Source organism: Saccopteryx bilineata, chromosome 2, assembly GCF_036850765.1.
Source record: "Saccopteryx bilineata isolate mSacBil1 chromosome 2, mSacBil1_pri_phased_curated, whole genome shotgun sequence".
NCBI lineage: Eukaryota > Metazoa > Chordata > Mammalia > Chiroptera > Emballonuridae > Saccopteryx > Saccopteryx bilineata.
Window position 1 is genome coordinate 191131116 of NC_089491.1, and position 7121 is coordinate 191138236.

At 46.1% G+C, this 7121-nt stretch overlaps 1 pseudogene; it reads left to right on the forward strand.

Moving 5' to 3' along the window:
* Window positions 1-3067: 3067 nt before the first annotated feature.
* On the forward strand, window positions 3068-4995 carry LOC136322405 (uncharacterized; annotated as a pseudogene).
* The last annotated feature ends 2126 nt before the right edge of the window (window positions 4996-7121 follow it).

The following is a 7121-nucleotide window of genomic DNA, read 5'->3' on the forward strand; positions in this document are numbered from 1 at the left end:
AGAGGTATGAACTGCTATAGTTTTAAGTATATACTCTTCTAGACAAGCATAGGAGCACATTTCTACATTTTGTGGATCTAATTAACTATTCTAGGTTGTTAAGAAGAATGCAAAAATTGTGAATTTTCAGCTTTTTTCTCTAATTTACATTTAAGGATGTACATTCTCCTATAAGTTTTGTTAACTTTTATTTTTATTACTCTTTATTTAGTAGCTTATTTAGAAATACACTGCTCACAAAAATTAGGTGATAATTCAAAATGAATATGAAGTGACAAAAAAATTTGATTTTTTTATTAAACATTAGAAAAGCAAATGACAAGTCAAAGAAAGTTGTTTTATTATGCAAATTAGATGCAAAACAACTTTTATCTCATTGGTGGAAATGCACTATACAAAAGGCTGAACATACTGGAATATCTGCACATTCCCTGATCCCCTCATTTTTGTGAGCAGTGTATCTGTCATGACTTCTAAATATGATATTCTAGTTACCCTTTATTAATGATCTCTAGGTTAACTACAACAAGAAAAAGAATATATAATTTCAGCTCTTGGAAGTGTGTTGAAACCTGCTTAATAGCACAATATGGTCTCTTTTAAAACTGCTCTAAGTGACTGGGAAATCACACTTCAGTGCAGGTTGGCAGAAACGGGTACAGAGGGTCACTACAAATGTTCACTCCAATTTGCACTTCATGTTAAGTTTTTGCATATCCTTGCTGGTTTTTTATTTTTTTTATAGTAATCTATTGTTTCTGAAAGGGTTATGCTCAGTCCTGGAGAAGAGAGGTATTGTGTTAAATCAGTAATGATTATAAAATTGTTTATTTTTCTTATAGCTCTGTTTGAAACAATTGGAATTGATGTTATGTGCAAATTTGAAATTTCCTAGTAAACTTAAATTACTGATATGAAGTAATCTTAATTAATTAATTAATTTATTTATTCATTGATAGGAGGGGAGGTAGAGACAGACTCCCACATACTGCCTGACCAGAATCCACTTGGCAGGCTCACTAGGAAGCAATGCTCTGCCCGTGTGAGGCATTGCTCCACTGCTCAGCAACTGAGCTCTTCTAAGCACTTGAAGCAGAGGCCATGGAGCCATCCTCAGTGCCTGGGGCCAACTCACTCCAATTGAGCCATGTCTGAGGGAGGAGAAGAGAGAGAGAGAGAAGTGAGAAGGGAGGTTGGAGAAGCAGATGGGTGATTCTCCTGTGTATAGCCAGTGACCACTGCCATCATGACCATGCAGGTTCTCATTGGATTCAAGCAGATGGTAAAGAAACAGTGGAGCCAAAAAATGGCAGGCCATTTTGTTTATTAAAGTCTCATACGAGGAGATGAGTAAACAGGCAGGGAAGACTGCTTCCCTGTCATTCAGAGCTCCCAAAGCCCTGACACATTCTTTGGTTCTACAACCTGGAAAATCTTCTCTGGTTTCTCCTGGAATCAAAGGCCTCCACCAGCCTCAGCTCTGGTTCCACCTCTGTATTCCTTCTTCTCTTCCTGCAAAATCCAGGCTGGGGAAAAAAATCCCTTCTCCAACAAACATTAGCTATACAATGGCCCCTCCCAAGCAGGAAGATAATCTGCAATTTGCAATGTGCCGCCCTGAGGGCAAGCATCACTGCCTTTCACAGAATAAAAAGGCCTGACATTGCCCAGGTCAATGCAAAAAATAAACAAGCAAACTGAAAAAACACATTTTACAAACTTATTTGCCCAACATCCTATGTGCCCTGACTGGGAATCGAACCTGGGATATCCACACACTGGGCCAATACTCTCCCACTGAGGCAACCAGCCAGGGCTCTTCATTTCTATTAATGCTTTTTGCTCTCAAGCATACTATATGTCATTATCTAAAATTTTAAATTGGTTTATATTTGCATGTAATACAATATGAAGCAAAAGTAAGTTTACATTTGTTTGTATGGAAAAAATATAATAGTTTATAAATAGTATTCCCACAAATAACTGTTTGACATACTCAAAACTGTAAACCTACTTTTGAACTACCTGTGTGTCCTCTTCCATTCTTTCACTTTCAATCTCTTTGTATCCTATGTTTTAGGTAAGTCTGTGTTTTATAGTAGTAATGAGTAGTTATTAAAACTTGTAAGGAATTGAGTTGAGTCAAGAGCATGATATAGGGTTCCAATATTTTTTTCTATCTATTTGCTTTTTTCACAGTATTCATTTTATAATGTGTATTTTTTTCACACAACTAAAAGAACATCTCTATTAGACAAAATTTCCATATAGGTGTGTGTGTATTACTGGGCATTTTATTCTGTTTCATAATTTTGTCTAGTCAGTGTAACAGTGGATTCCGTCTGATCTTTTCCGTCTGATCTTTGCTTAACTCATCTTGGCTTGTAAAACAATAACTGGCCCACCTGGCCCCTAGATGTTTGCCCAGGCTCCTTGAAGAAGCCGCAGGCATCTGGTGTTTGATTAGGGGCTTATCAGAAAGGCAAGGCCGCAAGCATCTGAGGCAATCAATCACCCTGAGAACCGTTACAACTCCCCTCCCTGAAATTAAGTATAAAACTTGCCTGCTGAAGTTGCTCAGGGCTCTTGGCCATCTCCTTGCCTTGGGCCCGCTCACGAGTGTAATAAACTTTTCCGTTGTTTTACCCTGAGTCTAGAATTCTGTTGGTGCATCCTCGGTCAACATTTGGAGGTTCCACCGAGATTCAGTATCTTCATAGACCACGGGACGCCTGACGTCTGATGAGTGAAACTGGCGGTGGCTGTCAGGACGGGACGTGAGTCCCTTCTGGCTGCGACCGACAGACGTGTCAGGGGGTCGCAGGCCACGACTCTGAGGGACGCCCTGGAGTGTGAGGGCAACCAAGGACGCTTGGAAGTCCATCTGCTGTCTCAGACAGAATCTGTAAATTTGTTGCCAGTTTCCAATCGAGCTCGTAGGTCTGGACCGTTAGATTTGTTTTTAGTATTATTTTGCCGTTCGCAGCGCAGCCGGCTTTGTCTGTTTGTTTTTGTCAGTGTCTTATTTGTTGCCTTCTTTCTGTCTTTTTATCTCTTTGAAATTAAAATGGGACAAGGAGCTTCCACCCCACTGTCCCTGACTCTGTCTCATTGGTCTGAGGTTAATGCCCGAGCTCATAATCTGTCTCTTCTTGTTAAGAAGCACAAGTGGCAAACTTTCTGTACCTCCGAGTGGCCCACCTTCGGAGTAGGTTGGCCAACCACTGGAACCTTCCACAAAGACACCATAAAGGCGGTTAAAGCAGTTGTCTTCAGTCCAGGACCTCATGGCCGTCCCGATCAACAGCCTTATATTTGGGTTTGGGAAGACCTGGCCGACGACCCTTCTCCTTGGATCCAACCTTTCCTTCCTCCCCCTGCACCCTCCCTCCCAACAACCCTCTCCACCACTCCGGGCACTCCCAGACCTGCTCTAACTCATCCAGACATCTGCTCTATGCTTCCACTCAAACCTTCGGAGCCAACGGTGCCTTACTTCATCCCTGTATCCACCCCTTCCCTCCTCTGTTCTCCCTGAATCTCAAACTGACCTTATTCTTTTTGATTCGGGACTCCCGCCTCCCTATCCCAGGGATGTCCCTGCCGGTGCTGCTGGTTCCCAGCTTGGGGCCCCACATCAGAATGAACGGGGACCATCAGGAGAGGGTCCAGCCCAAGGTACCCGGAGCCGGAGAGCACAAACCCCAGATGACGTGGCCGTCACCCTGCCCCTTCGGCCTTTCGGACCCCCTGTCCCTGACGACCAAGGGGGAAACATGCCGGCACTTCAGTATTGGCCCTTCTCCTCCTCAGACCTATATAATTGGAAAAACAATAATCCACCTTTTTCAGAGGACCCTGTCAAACTTACTGACCTTCTTGAGTCTCTTATGTTTTCCCATCAGCCCACTTGGGATGACTGCCAGCAGCTCTTAGGTATCCTCTTCACCTCCGAAGAAAGAGACCGAATTCTCCTCGAGGCCAGGAAATTGGTTCCTGGACCTGATGGTCGTCCTACTCAACTCCCCAACCTTATAGATGAGGCTTTTCCCCTGAGGCGGCCTAACTGGGACCCTAATACACCTGAAGGTAGGCAGCGACTCTTACTCTATCGCCAGACTCTGATGATGGGTCTCTGAGTGGCGGCGAGATGCCCCACTAATTTGGCTAAAAGTAAGGGAAGTAATTCAAGGGCCAGAGGAATCCCCATCCAGATTCCTAGAGAGACTAATAGAAGCCTATAGGAGGTATACCCCTTTCGACCCTGAGTCTGAAGAACAGAGAAGGGCACTGGCTATGGCTTTTATAGGACAGTCAGCTACTGATATTCGGAGGAAACTCCAGAGGATGGATGGGTTACAGGACATGGCTCTTGAGAGATTTAGTCAAGGAAGCTGATAAGGTATACTAATAAAGAGAGACAGCAGAGGAAAAGGAGCAAAGATTAGAAAAAGAACGTGAGGAATAGGAAAATAAGCGAGATAAACGGAGAAATAAAGAGTTAACAAAGATTTTGGCTACCGTAGTAGAGAAACAAGATAGAAGAGGAAAGCATAGTACCTCGGGCCCAAACAAAAACCAAAATTAGGACCTAACCAGTGTGCCTACTGTAAAGAAGAAGGACACTGGGTCAGGGATTGCCCTAAGAAGAAGAAAAAAGAAGACTGAGGAAATCCTTGCCCTAGGAGATTAGGGGCATCGGAGTTCGAACCCCCTCCCCGAACTCAGGGTAACATTCAATGTGGAGGGGACACCAGTCTACTTTGAGGCTGATACAGGAGCGGTTTACTCCTCCTCGGCAGACCCGCTGGGCCCCCTCTCAAACAAAAAATCCTTGGTCCAGGGGGCAAATGGATGCCAGCATAGGTCATGGACAACCTAAAAGGACAATGGACCTGGGAGGGGAAAAGTACAGCACTCCTTTCTGGTCATACCAGAATGCCCTGCCCGCTGCTGGGGAGGGATTTGCTTACCAAGTTGGGGGGCGATTATTGACTTTCAAAGCCCCATGGACCCAGAAGTAAGATTCAGTAAACCCTCTTGTCAGTCAGCCTATTGTGACCATGCTGACCTTGTCTGCTGAAGATAAGTATAAACTGTATGAGACCCCTGGCCCCCAGGAACCCATTCAACAGAAGACAGGTGGCTTCAGAGCTTCCCAGAGGCACTGGGCAGAAACGGCAGGTGCCAGGATTAGCAGTACAAGGCCTCCGGTGGTAGTAGATACCTAAAGCCTCCGCCACCCCTGTAAGGATCAAAACAAATACTACATGAGTAAAGAGCCCGAGAAGAAAGCATTAGGCCTCACAATCCAGAGGCTACCTAGGACAAGGGGATCCTGAGAGGCCTGGTCAATCAGAATGGAACACCCCCCTGCTACCAGAAAGAAACCTAGGGACAGGGGGACTATCAGACCAGTCCAGGATTTGAGAGAGGTTAACAGTCCAAGTAATGGACCTACATCCAACGGTCCCAAACCCTTACAAACTCCTCAGTACCCTCAGTCCTGACAGGAAGTGGTATACAGTACTGGACCTGAAAGATGCCTTCTTCTGCTTGTGCCTGCATGAGGATAGCCAATCCCTGTTTGCTTTCGAATGGATGGACCCTGAGAATGGACTCAGTGGACAGCTCACCTGAACGCGGCTACACCAGGGCTTCAAGAACTCTCCCACCATCTTTGACGAAGCGCTGCACCAGGACTTGAGTGCCTACCGAGCCTCCACCCCTGAGGTAACTCTGTTGCAGTATGTTGATGATCTGTTACTTGCAGCCGCCACCATAGAGCAGTGCAAAACAGGGAACTGAAAACTGCTTGCCTAACTCGGCCAAAAGGGATACGGGCATCCGCCAAAAAGGCCCAGATCTGCCAACCCGAAGTCACCTTCTGGGCTACTCTCTCCGAGACGGTAAGAGATGGCTAACTGAGGCCAGGAAAAAGACTGTTACTCAAATCCCGCATCCGAAAAATCGGAAGTGCCTCAGGGAATTCTTAGGCACAGCGGTTTTTGCAGACTATGGATACCTGGTTTTGCCGCACTAGCCGCCCCTCTATACCCCTTGTTAAAGGATGGAACTGAATATACCTGGGGAAATGAACAGCAAAAGGCCTTTGACCAAATCAAGAGGGCACTGTTGTCAGCCCCGGCCTTGGCACTCCCCAACATAGAGAAGCCTTTCACTCTCTATGTAGACGAGAAGGAAGGGATAGCTAAAGGAGTATTGACTCAGTCTCTGGGACCCTGGAAATGGCCAGTAGCCTATCTTTCTAAGAGGTTAGATGCAGTCGCAAAAGGGTGGCCGGGGTGCCTACGGTGATTGCCGCTGTGGCCCTCCTAGTCAAAGACGCTGACAAACTGACTCTGGGCCAGAAATTGACTGTTGTCGCCCCCCATGCCCTGGAAAGCATAATAAGACAACCTCCAGACCGCTGGCTAACTAATGCCCGCATTACTCATTACCAAAGCCTCCTGTTAGATAAAGACAGGATCACCTTTGGCTCTCCAACTGTTTTGAACCCAGCCACCCTGCTACCCAGGGAGGAGGGGGGAACTGTCCACCATCAGTGCAGGGATATCCTAGTCGAGGAAGCTGGGATCCGGCAAGACTTGCGGGACACACCATTGCCACAATCTGACTTAATTTGGTATACTGATGGAAGCAGTTTTCTGTATGAAGGAGAACACCGAGCTGGGGCTGCGGTGGTAGACAAGGAAAAAGTAATCTGGTCAGAGAGACTTGCCCCAGGAACCTCAGCTCAAAAGGCAGAACTAATAGATCTAACAAAGGCCTTGGAACTAGCTAGTGGTAAACAGGCCACCGTCTACACAGACAGCAGGTACGCATTTGCTACTGCACATGTGCATGGGGCAATTTACAAAGAAAGGGGCCTGCTTACATCAACAAGTAAAGACATTAAACACAAACAAGAAATCCTAGCCCTCTTAGATGCTATCATGCTCCCACAGGAGCTAGCCATTGTCCATTGCCCTGGGCACCAGAAAGGGCAAGACCCAGTAGCCAAAGGCAACAGGAAGGCGGATGAAGAGGCTCGAGCAGTAGCCATGAGGACTGCCTTCAACATCCTCACTATAGAAGCAGAGCCATCCCCCACCCTGACC